This window comes from Trichogramma pretiosum, unplaced genomic scaffold, assembly GCF_000599845.2.
Source record: "Trichogramma pretiosum strain Unisexual culture from Peru unplaced genomic scaffold, Tpre_2.0 scaffold111, whole genome shotgun sequence".
Lineage (NCBI taxonomy): Eukaryota > Metazoa > Arthropoda > Insecta > Hymenoptera > Trichogrammatidae > Trichogramma > Trichogramma pretiosum.
The window spans coordinates 304679-317224 of record NW_019640789.1 but is presented as its reverse complement, the minus strand read 5'-3'; the positions used below and the strand labels follow the sequence as shown (position 1 = coordinate 317224).

The 12546-nt window shown below is 49.9% G+C and overlaps 1 protein-coding gene across 8 annotated transcripts in view; it reads right to left on the bottom strand.

Moving 5' to 3' along the window:
* Positions 1-12546, bottom strand: part of LOC106658401 (bromodomain adjacent to zinc finger domain protein 2B) — a 36243-nt gene extending 23697 nt beyond the window's left edge. For 7 of the 8 annotated variants that reach the window (XM_023461297.1, XM_023461198.1, XM_023461262.1 and 4 more), the window contains exon 1: positions 5843-6640. The gene's annotated coding sequence lies outside the window, so the exon portion shown is untranslated. Of the gene's footprint in view, positions 1-5842; positions 6641-11201 lie in introns of those variants that run through there. The other variant, XM_023461221.1, reaches the window with a different exon arrangement.

Here is a 12546-nt window from a genome sequence, read left to right as displayed (position 1 = left end):
GAAAAGATTGTATATCCTTGGAAGAGAACGACTTTCGCGCGCACAGGTATATCGCTCGATTACTTCTCTCTCTCTCTCTCTCTGTGTTTGAGAGCGACGATAATAATAACGTCGACCGCTGCCGTCGCCGCCGTTGCTGCTCCGCGCGCACACACCTCGTAAAAAATTAACGATGTTTTTTTTTCTCCTCCGAGTCTCTGCTCCATAAGCATCGCCTGCCTTACCTCGGCCAAATTAATAAGTATAGGTAAACAAGTGCTTATTGAAATGGACGACGACTGTCTCTCTCTCTTTCCGAGTCGAGCCGAGCATTGGCGCATTAATAAAGGCCCGTTAATAGGTTTTATCTGCGCTTGGTAATTTTCAAGTTCAAGGACTCTCTCTGTCTGTCGGTGCTGTTGTTACATGCAGGCGGCGCGAATCGTTATCGTATCGCGCTTTTATAATAAGAACAAAACGTAATCAGCGCTAAATTATGTCAAACAGACAATCGACGTAGCAATACATCGTACACAGTTTAGAAAAAAAGCTCGACAACGAGCCAACCGAACGCAGCAGCAACAACGACAGCCTCGAGGCACGGACTTGCGCAAACTCGATGTAGTATATATGCACACACGAAGGAGCATAAAAAAATGGTTAAAGGCAGTGCGAGCGAGCGGGCGAACAGCAGGAGCGTTGCGTTGTATATAGCTCTACTACGTGCGTGTGCGTGTGTATAATATAACGCGCAACAACAAGGTGCGCGCGCGCGCGATACGAGGATAAGTTTTGCACGCAGAGGCAGGCCAGGCCATGGCGCGCACACACAGCTGCTGTCAGTCAGGTTCGGAATCTTTTCTTTCTCGCACCCGATGAAAAAAAAGAAAAGAAGTAAAAAATGAAACAGCAGCAGCAAACAGCGACGGCGGCGGCATACAGGGAGAGAAGGGAGGAGAAAAGATCGCGTTTCAGAGAGAGAGCAGTTTGAATAGTTTGAATGCTTGGGACAGTGTATGTGTGTGCGTTGGCTACGGTGCGCTAGCACTTATATATCGTACGCATAAGTGCACACGCGTATAAAGTCCTGTATATTATATAGGTAAGAGAAATTGGGTGCAATAGCGTAGAGAGCCATTCGACTATTTAATACAAAGAATGACGGCGATGCGTTGATGATCTACCACGCCACCGCCGGGAGGCAAAAAATTTCGTGCGATAGTCAAAAAGCTTTACTAATTTATCCGATGGCTCGGAGAGCGAGAGAGAGTCAGAGAGGTGCATTTGTGCGCAAAGCTGATGCTGCCTCGCGCGTCTCATCGTGAAAAAGATTCTATATTAATCCTCTAGCTCGCTCAGCTTCTTCTTTTTTTTTTCATTTTGGTCGATATAGGATTTGATTTTCCTCGCGGATCGGGCGCGATTGAAAAAAACCTTCGCCTCCTCGCCTCGTCCGAAAGTACCTGCATTCTCTCTATCTCTCTCTGGAAAGAAGGATATAGAGGAGGAGTGCGTCATCGAGTTATACGCGGCGCGTTACATCCTTTCGGATCGATGTGTGTATAGGTATTATTATTCGCTCGCTTCTCTCTATTCTTACTCTCGTCTATATCTCTTTCTCTCTGTCTGCTGTATATATACCTATGTTAAGCCCCGCCGATGCATGCATATAGCGCCTATATATCTACGTGCATACAGTGAGTTGTGAGTGTGTGTGTATATATAGGCAAGATTATTAATCACGCGAGCTGCTGCTGTGGCTGCTGCGAGCCGTTGTTGCTGGCTCTGCCATTGCTGCTGCTGGTGCTGCGTCGGGTGTAGTAGAGGCGCAGAGCAGCAGCAGCAGCTGAAAAATATATAACTTCGAATCCTACGTACACTGGATGCACACATAGACGGACGGACGTATACCAGCGGTACACAAGCTAACACACACGCACACCGATACACAGCCGAAGAGAGCGAGAGAGAGAGAGAGAGCGCAGAAAAGAAGATCAGATCGATAAGCCATGGACGCGCGAGGACATTGCTTGCCTATTGGTTCGTTCTCTCTCTCTCTCTCTCTCTCTCCTGTCTCTCTCATTCTCCTATTCTCTCGCTCGCTCGCTTTTTTTTTCGTGCTAGAGTGAAGCGCAGGCCGGGCGTATAGCGTGTGGGTATACGATGTGCGAGTTTGTGTGCTGCTGCTGCCTCTCGCAAGCGATTGAAATTACGCTCTAAATCATGGACTTTTCTATTATTCGCTGTCGCGCGCGCTCTCTGCGGCTCGGACCCGATGATATTTGCTCCCAAAAATCCCTCTCCTCGTTTTCTACCTCTCTCTCTCTCACTCTCTTTCGCGCGTGTGTGTGTGCGGTGCATGTGTCTCGTCTCGTTGTCGGCTGTGGCTGTGCGAGAGAAAGAGAGAACTTTGGTGCCCGTGCACACCACAGCAGCATCAGCATCAGCGGCAGCAGCAGACACAACAACAAAAAAGGCTTCTGCATCGAGAGACGAGTGGAATGCAGTAGTAGACGCGCATATATCTTTCTTTCTCTCTCTCTCTTGTGCTTCTCTTTAGCTTCTTTCTCTCTCTTTCATGCAGCGCGAGATGGCTTTTGCGAAACGATGCGCTGCGCTAAACGAACGAGAAGAAGACCAACACCGAGAGAGAGAGAGAGCGGGAGGAAGAAGAGAAGGAGGCGGAGGACCAAGCCGATCGACCAAGAGAGCGAGAACGAGTGAAACAAAAAATTTTCACAAAGTACAGGCGCATATACGTATAATATGCAAGAAACGAGCCGAGGAGGCAGCGGCGACCAGCAGATATGCGTGCGCGTCTGGACCATCCGAATCATTTCTCTCTCGCTCGCTCGCGACAACTATTTTTCGAAACTCATCTCTTCGCGCGCGCGTGATCGTGCGTGCCAGCGCCGCAGCTTAACGCAGCTTTTATATATATACGTACTTTAATACATGAGCAGAGTGTGCGGATCGCGAAATATATATACTCGCGTGTGCGCCACGATGAGTAAGAAGATCAACGATGCTGCTGCGGCTCTCACTTATATATGTAACGTCGTCGTCGTCGTCTTCGTGTTTCGCTCGTTGAACTCGCGCCGCTGCCCGCAGAGCAGCGAGCTGCATCAGCAGCACACAAGAGAGAAAGAAAGACTTCGCGAGCAGAGGCGCACATATATATACGTGCATATAAGTAATATTATATATATAAACGCGGATACACGTACTCTGCTGCGCGTTGTTGCTGCAGGCACACACATAAGCATAGCGAAGCAGCATATACAACGAGCCGTGGCGGTGCTCTCTCGGAGCCAGAGCTCGAGCTGTGCTCTCTTCGCATATGCCGCTGCTGCTGCTGCCTGAGCACAGTGTACGTCACGCTCACAAATAATACGTAATGTATTTTGTCGAAACGTTCGGAAAGCAGCAGCAGCAGCAGCAGCTCGTGTTTTGCGGCAAAAGGCAGAGAGAGCGTTTTTGTGTGTGCGAACAGATGCGACGTACTGAGCCGCGACCTGCAGCAGCAGCAGCGGCAGCGGAAACCCGCGTGACTCCGATCTCTGCTGCTGCCATTATAATATAGTGTAGCGCGTTTTTAAATCTCACGCACGCACGCGAGAAACAACAACGATTACCCGGAAAATTCGGCTGCGCTTCTGGCTGTTTCCTTATCCTCGAGCGATAGAGGCCGCTTACTACAGCCGTGTTCAGTGTGTCTCTGCTCCGTTTTCTCGTTATAGCACGCGTCCGATACGAGTTTGCGTGCGCGTGCGTGCGCGATTATTATCTTTGTCATCGCGCAGAGCGAGAGCGAGTCACATATATAGCAGTCGAGTCGGGTACGCGACACTTTTCGCCACCGCTCGTGTGTCTGTCCGTCTATATACCTACGTGTGTGTGCGCTCGTGCGTTTTTGCCCATACCAGTCGCTCGTCGCTCGTCGTTATATGTATTGTGTGTGCCCATATAGTCTCTCTCTCTCTCTCTCTCTCTCTCTCGCAAACGCGTACAGAGACAAATGCGCCTAGTCGTTGCTCGTGTATACGCGCGCAGAGGCACACACACACCTGGGGGCTGCTGCTGCTGCTGCTGCTCGACCATATAGCATTATTACCTACACCTATTTGCAGTATATTCCGCATGCGATATATACGTATATAGACGGGCGCGCGCATATAATAGCGTTTTACTCCGGACAACTCTCCCCCTCCGAGGCAGTACAGACACACACACACACGCACGCAAATGACGCGTTGTACATATCCTAACGTAGAGTTGCGCTTATATATTTTTTTACATTTCCAACTGGCCATCGCTGCTCTTCTCTCTCTCTCTCTCTGCACTACTATAAGTTCTACACACGTTGCGTGTACATAAATAGAGGCTCTCCTCTTTTCTCGCAGTTCGCGCTCCGTGTGTGCCTTATATATACACCAAGACGATGACGACGACGACCGCTGCATGGGCACACACGAGTATAAAGAGCAGCAGAGAGCTATATGCTCGAAAGACAGAGAGAGAGAGAAAGAGAGAACGAGACTGCAGTCGCGACTGCTAATGCTTAGCTGCTGCGCCTTCCGACTGTATATATACAAGACGAGTTGACAATTACGTATCGCAGCTTGGTCTACATTATGCTACTGCTATGGTACGAAAAGTATCGAGAAAGAAAGAGAGAGAGAGACGATCGACTTCGTCGTGGGAAATGAGCCGAAAACAAAACAATAATATCCTCCCTGACACAAACTCGCGTCGTCGTCGTCGTAGTCGTCGTCCAATATTTCCGAGTTCGAACGCGGAGAGAGAGACTTTTTGGAGAGCAACGCGAGAGAGAGAGAGAGAAAGAGAAAACGAGAGAAGACACGGAGGCACAAAAATGAGGCGAAATAGCGAGCGCGCGCGGCAGCGGCGGCGGTGCCCGAGTATATAAAAGAAAGAAGAGCCGGCGCCGATGCTGCTGCAGCCCATCATCCCGAAAAGGACGAGACTATAACGCAACGACGATAGCGCGCGGCAGCCTACAACATTCGAGAGAGAGAGAGAGAATGTGTGCGTGTGTCGTCGTCATATATATAGATTATATATCGTGCGTGCGTGTGTGTGTGCAGAAAGAGCGGCTACTGCTTTGGGAATCTTTATGACGCTCTCTACGTGTTGTGTGTGTGTCTGTATGTGTGTGCGTTGCTGCTGCTGCTGCTGCCTGCCAGCCTGACTGCGTGAAGGGGAAAGAGAGAAAGGCATTCGATTTTGCTCTGCTATTACGTACGCCTCGCGCACGTATACACACACGTATTGTATCCTACGTGTGTGTCTGTGTTCCGTATTTTATATATATACGCCGCCGAGCAAAAGAGAGTAAAGAAGTGTACGCACACACTTGACTCGCTGCCTGGCAGCGATATATATAATATATATAAAGTAGTACGAAACGAGAGCGCGACGTTATTTCTTTTTTTTTGCAGCCAAACTTTCATTGTTAATGCACGGCGCGCGACTGGGTAAATACTTACAACGCGGAGAGACGCGTATATTATCGTTGTCCGCGCAGCCGAAAAAACGGCCGAGGCAAGCGGCAACGATGCCATCGGTCGCGTTTCGCCTCGACGCGCGAGCTTTTGTTTATAATTATTCTCATACCCTGACGGATGAGCCGATGAATCAGAGAAACAGCGATATAAACGTATCTACTCCAAAGTGCATGGAAAAAACGTCGGTACGTAGAAACTGCCGAGATAGCTACTGTGTACTACGCGTGTCCGTGCGCGAGAGAGGAGAGCTTTAAGAGAGACGCGGGATATTCAAATTTTCTGACGAACGAAGACAGCGAGAGAGCTTGTGAGTGAGCTTTTTTTGATTGACTTACGCATGCGAGTGATGACGACGACGTAGACGTCGAGATGTGCTGCGACGATTTATACTAGACTAGAACTTGCGTGTGTATATTTTCGGGGAAGACTCGGTCGTTGAATCAGCCGATGACAATTGCGTGCTTGACCGAACGTTCGTTCGCTCGCTCGTTCGTTGGCGCATGCAGCTGCAGGAGACGACGCTCTGCTGCTACGTATATATATATTTCGCAAGAGAGAGAGACACACTCACACACACGGGTTTTCTCACTGGCTATACGACGTTATTTCGTGCACCACTGCATTATATATAGAAAGAAGAATATTGTATTATGCACAACACATCGCCGCGCACACTGGCTAACACACAACAACACACTGTCGTCGTCGTATAGCTGCTGCTTTCGAGCAAATATGCAGCACTGCACACATGCAACACAGCACAACCGAGGTAGAGAGAGAGAGAGAGACACGGACTGCAGTCAGGCAGGCAGAGAGAGAGACGACGCACAAATGCACGCAATGACACTTGGCCAGGCACGACTCTTTCTGCTGCTGCTGTTGTGTTACTGCTTCGAGCTTCAATTAAATACTAGACACACACGATCGCGATTGTAGTATTTCATACGCAAAAATATATAAGCAGGACGCGCGAGCTCTCGGCGCGGCACCGAGACGATGACTACTACTATACGATCGAGTAAGTATATGTATGTGTGTGCGAGCGAGAGAGAGAAAGCCTGTATAAAGCACCGTAATGTCCAGCGCGCACACACGGCACTGTGTACTTCGTATTATACACACACTCGGCTCGTATAAGCACTACGGGGCGACTAATGCGAGAGAGCGAGCGAGAGCGAGACTCGAGTCGACGACGACGACACACACTCGCTCGCGTACACACACACGTACACACGTACACAGAGGCCAGAGAGCGAATATATAGCACGCTGTACGCGAACCGAAGAAGCAGAAGAAGAAGGGGGGCTCGTAAACGCGCTCGATATCTGCTGCTGCTGCCGCCGCCGCCGCCGTTGCTGCCTCCGCTGCTGCTGCTGCTACTATTATATACGTAGGTATAAGAGAGAGAGAGAGAGAGAGCCGCGCCGCAGCGTAGCAACGACGATGCACTGCCGCTGCCGTCGAGGCTCTTCTCTGCTGCACGCACGCACTATACGGGAAAAGAGGAGCAGCAGCTTCTTAATGCAGCTTCAGCGGAGAACTGCAGCGAAGCTGCTACACCTGGCCGCGGGTATCATCGTCATTCATCCTAGTCCACACGCGACTTTTGCATGACAGCAGGACTCGAGCGCAATGTATATAGGCAAAAATCAGCCAGTGTGTTGCGTGCGCGTTAGTCGGCGGCTCCGCGACTTAACCTCAATCCCCCCTGCATCAGGAGTAGAGGTATAGCGGCGACCATTGCGCGGATATAATACGGAGTGCAGCACGCAGTCGGAGGCGCGAATGAGTCGCTGCTGATCGCGGCGCCAGATGCGGCTTGAAAATCTGATGATTTTCGGAGCGAGAGATATTCTATATGTATCCATTAACTTTATTATATGTGCGCCTGTCGTGCGACACTCGATGGTTTGCGAAAGCGTGTACCTGTATAGACATTCTCTCGCGACAATGACAATTGACATTGCACGCCCGATTAAAAGGCGCATACACAGGGCTCATAACAATATTGCCTCGGAGCGTATCTGCGCGGCATTAACGCGTTTGTTGCGCAGCAGCACCGCCGTCGCGACACACGCTCGGCCTTACCTATCCATACAGAAGACAACAAAAAAAAAAGAAAGCGCGGCGCAAAACCTATTCTCTTTCTTGCGCTTCCGACTCTGCTGCAGAGAATCGCATCGAGCCATGGGTTATAGGAGTGTGTCTGTGTGTGTGTGTGTGTGTGAAAACTGTGCGCGCACAAGCGGCGCTGCTGCTGATGGCGGCGGCGGCGGCGCGCGGTGGTGGATTGCGGAGGAACCGAGCGAGGCGGCGGCGGGGGGGAGGGGAGGCTGCTGCCGCGTCGCTGCTGCACGATCACAATTCGCACAGCGCAGCACATAACGCTCACACACAGCAGAACCTGCAAAAGTGAGAGAGAGAGAGAGAAAGAAAGAAGAAAGAGCCTGACTCTGTCGTTACGTTATGCGTGTACCTGCAGTCTCAGCCTCTGCCCACGAGAGCACCTTTAATAATCTTATGGAGGATGTATTGCTCGTAATCACGAGAGTAACGCGATCGGAGTCGAAATGGTCCATTGGCTCGAGTTTGAGTTACATTCATATGTGTATACGAATTTGATGTCGAGAGACGAGACGAGACGAGTCGGTCAGTTTTTTAAGACCCGAGCGCAGGAGAGACACGCATTATATTATATAGAAGGACACGGAGGACGGCAGATATTTTGACAATGAGACGCGAACGAGCGAGACTCGTCGCGCAGCCAGTCAGCCAGCCACAGGCAAGGAGGGAGGGAGGGAGGAAAAGACACAGGAGGGGCCTCCAATGTCACCGACCGACGAGACTAAGCCTTATACTATACCGATTCTATATACATTGGGTATAGAGCGAGTATCGATACTGATTAGCAGGACCTTACAAGTGCAGTAGTCGTCGGCGGCGGCTCGCAGCAATTTCGAGATCGACACAGAGTGAAATGCCAAGTGTGCACTTGTGCGAATATTAACTCGCGAGTTACATCGAGCACACGGTATACGGCACGCACGCACGTGGGGGCGGCTTTTGACGCTTTTTTACGTTAAGCTCGTTTATACACGCGCTCCGGATTCGTGCGATAAAATTATGTTATTATTACCCTCTTCTCTATCAAGAAAGGATATAATAGCGACGTTATTACGAGATTTTTACAAATTCGTCGATAACGTCTTTGACACACTTTGATAATCATTGTGCGCTGCAAAACGCATGCCTGTATACGTAATGAAAATGCCTAAAACGAGAGACAGAGACAGAGAGTGAAAAAGGAAAAGCGTCGGAGCGCAGTCATTGCGCTCAGGCGCGCACGAGTCGTTCGTCGTTCGTCGTCGTCGTCGTTGTCGTAAAGCTTCGAGGAGGCTAACACACAGCCACGCGCGCGTTATATACTACCCCTCTCGTTTTTGCATTTTTCTCTCTTTCTCTTTCTCCGCGTTCACCTTCCCATTCGTTCGCTCCGTTCGTTCGTTCGTTCGTTCTCGCTCTGCTCCTCCGCGCCCCTTTTTCCATGGCCTAGCAGCAGCGGCAGTGCGCGCAAATGTGTGTATATGTGTGTATGTATATATAAAGAAGACAGACACGCAGCCGGCTACACACACACACATATATACGTATAAAGCCTCGCTGCTGCTGCTGCTGCTCTCGTACATACATATACCTTCGTTGCGGAGATCGGGCGCGCACGCGGCGGCGGCGGCCTGTGTCTGAGTCTGTATGTGTGCTCATCTCTTGCTTTGCCTTGCTTTGCTTTGCTCTGCTCTGCTCTTCTCTCTCTCGTATATTTATAATGAGACTCCTTTTATTTGGCTCTCGCAGCTCGTTCTCTCTCTCTCTCTCTCTCTACTCTGCTCTACTCGTCTCCTCTTCCTCCTCGTGAGTTCGGAGCAGAAACTGCACACGTACATAAGAGAGCTGCTGCTGCTGCTGCTGCTTCGTCGGATGCGCTTCGGTATAGGTAGCTCGATATTTCGCGTGCACACTGCACTCGGCTTTCTGCTTTTCTCTGTTACGCCGCTTACATATAAGAATCTCGACGATATAAGAAAAGACACAACGGCATAATATTCGACCGTCGATCCATCGCAATGACAATTATCCTCAAGAGCATCAGCAGCAGCAGCAGCGGATGTCTGTATGCGCGCGCGCGAGCTCCTTCGACACAAATGTGTCTCATTATCTCGGTAAGCGCGCGTGTATTGGCGAGATCGGCGTCGTAGCTGTCGTCGCGCTAAACGCGTTCGCTTATTATCGCTCGCTATACATAGGATAGCCCCCCGCTTCTCGCGATGATAGAGCGTCGCGCACGCGGCTGTATATATTTTGACAGCTAATCGTAAACAACAATAATGGCAGCGGCTGTAGCACGAGGCAAATTCAAATTACGACACGCTTCATCCCCCGTGTAATGTTATATACAGTGTTCTCCGTTTTTCTCGATATGCGCGCTGCTTTCCGAGAGAAGCGCAGGTCTAGAGCAACAACAACAACAACGACAACAACAACGACAGTCGCGAGCTCGAGAAGAGAGTTGCAGCAGCAGGAGTGTGCGTGGTGTGCTGCACACAGCACTGGGTGAAAACAAAGAAGCCCAGTGCCTGCGCGTTATACGAACGCGTATTATACGAACAGCCGTGGCAGTAACGGCGGCTCGCACGTACCAGCAGCGGCAAAACAGCACACACGTACGTATCGTATCGTACGTGTATATAAAGCCTATATACAGTGTTGTTGCTGCTGCTGCACGCAAGTCTCACTCGAGCTCGACGAGAAATATACGAATGTGCGAGTGTGTGTGTGTGTGTACCTATATATATACGTGTGCTCTCTCTCTCTCGCTCTGCGCCTCGCTGTGTGCTGTAATATCGCTGTATTCGCTGCTGCTGGCTCTCTTTTTTGGCCCGCTGGTGCGCGCCGCGACTCTCTGCCCGACGAGCGTGTGTATAAAGGTTTACGCTCGGTATTATACCTATAGCGGTTCCTTGGCCGTTCGCTATACCTATATTACACATACCTACGCTCTCTCTCTCTCTCTATACGTGCATTATGTATACCTATATTACGTTCACTCGGCTTCGCAACGATGTAGCATTGAAGCAGCAGCATTCGCGCATCCTCTTTCTTTCGGACTCTCTCTCTGGAGAAAAAGTCTCCGCAGAAAATCGCGCGTGCACCCGCGAGATGTTAATCAACGTCGTCCACGATGATATGTATACACGCGAAGGAACAACAACGATTGCAGATCGGCTAAAATACCTATCCTCTTTTGTGTCATATATACTCGCGGCTACAAAATACGCGCAGTGTGTAACCTAGTGCAGTTGGGGCCACGAGTCGCGTCGTGCTTTGTCAGAGAGAGAGAGCCGCGTTAGATATATATTATTTTATAATGTGCGGAAAAATTGCCTCGCGTCGCAAGTCGCGCAGAGCACAACACGTCGCTCTCTCTCTCTCTCTCTCTGTCCGACACCACCGCTTAAAGTCGACGTATGCGTATTATATATAAAATGTGCGTATATAATATGCGAGAGCTGCTGCTGCTGCTGCTCGCAATATCTACGCCACGGCTCGGCAAACACACACTCACACACGGTATATACGGATCTATCTATAGAATTGTCAAGAATATATGTATATGTAACGTGTATAAAGCTCTCTTACCTCGATATATGTATATCCGAGTTCGTCTCCGCCGTATTTCTGTGTTATATGTATGCCTCCGTGTTGTATATATCCGCAACGACGACGACGACGACGAACTACGACGGCTGTGCTTGTCTATATGCGTATCGCAACGCACACGCATGCACTGATTGATGGTGACTTGACTACTACTACTACTACTGCCGCACCAACGCACTGGACTGCGTGATTTTTTTTCTCAGAATCCTTGATAGTAAAGACAAGCGCGTGCTGATGCTGCTGCTGCGTCTGTCTCTCTGTCTGGGAGAGTTGCTCTGATGCTGCGACTTTACACTCTTTCTCTCTGAGCGCAAGTTTGCCGACGAGAAGAGACAACGACTTTTCACGTACTTTTTTGTTTCTTCCTTCCTTCCTCTCTCTCTCTCTCTCTGTATATTTTGAGGTGTCGTTATACGCGGTTCTCTTCAATCGCGGAACATTTGAACGACGCTATCAGCACCTAAGTTTACACCTTTTGTCGCGTTGCTTGTGGGCTATTTTCACTGACACGGGTATAACAACAACAACAACAAACAAACAACACGCACACGCACGCACACACTCATCGAGAGCACATTCGAACGATGACACTTTTTATATCTGTATATACGCACGATTAGAGGCTGTTACGATTTTTTTGATTGAAAAAGTATATGACAAACAATATATCGCTGCGGCGTTGTCGCGCGCTCGCGCGAACCGACTCTTTTATACTACTCTGACTAATGCTGCTGGCTGACTGCTGCCGAACGCACCACGAGCCGCCGCCGCAGCGAGCACAGCAGATGCACAAACATATATAGTACTATATAAAGAGAGCCCGTGTATAAGCGCGCGCTTATAACTATATAGGCGCACACATACACACACAACTATAGATGTATACTGCCTTCGCGCTTGACGCTCTCCGCTGCTGCTTTTGCTGCTGTTGCTGCTGCGCTATGACAATTAGGTTGAGAGTAGCGTATAGGCCTATAAGCATATATATCGCACGACTTGCTCTCGTACGGTGTTGGTGTGTGTATTCGCACACACGTACACACACTGGCGCGAGTCAGCAAAGAGATCCGACACAGCTACTATATCCAAGAGAGCGAGAGAGAAGAAGAATTACGCACACTCGCGATCATCATCGCGCACGCATATAATACACGCGCGGCAGCGGCGCATCGCATGCAGCAGCACCAGAGCTCGCTGCAACGACGACGAGGCTTATAACGCACAGCAACTACATCGAGAGCAGAGCAGAGAGCGATGCATGCGCTGCACGTATATTATAGCCTCGCGCTTATTATGTACACACTTGCACTGCACGACGACGTTG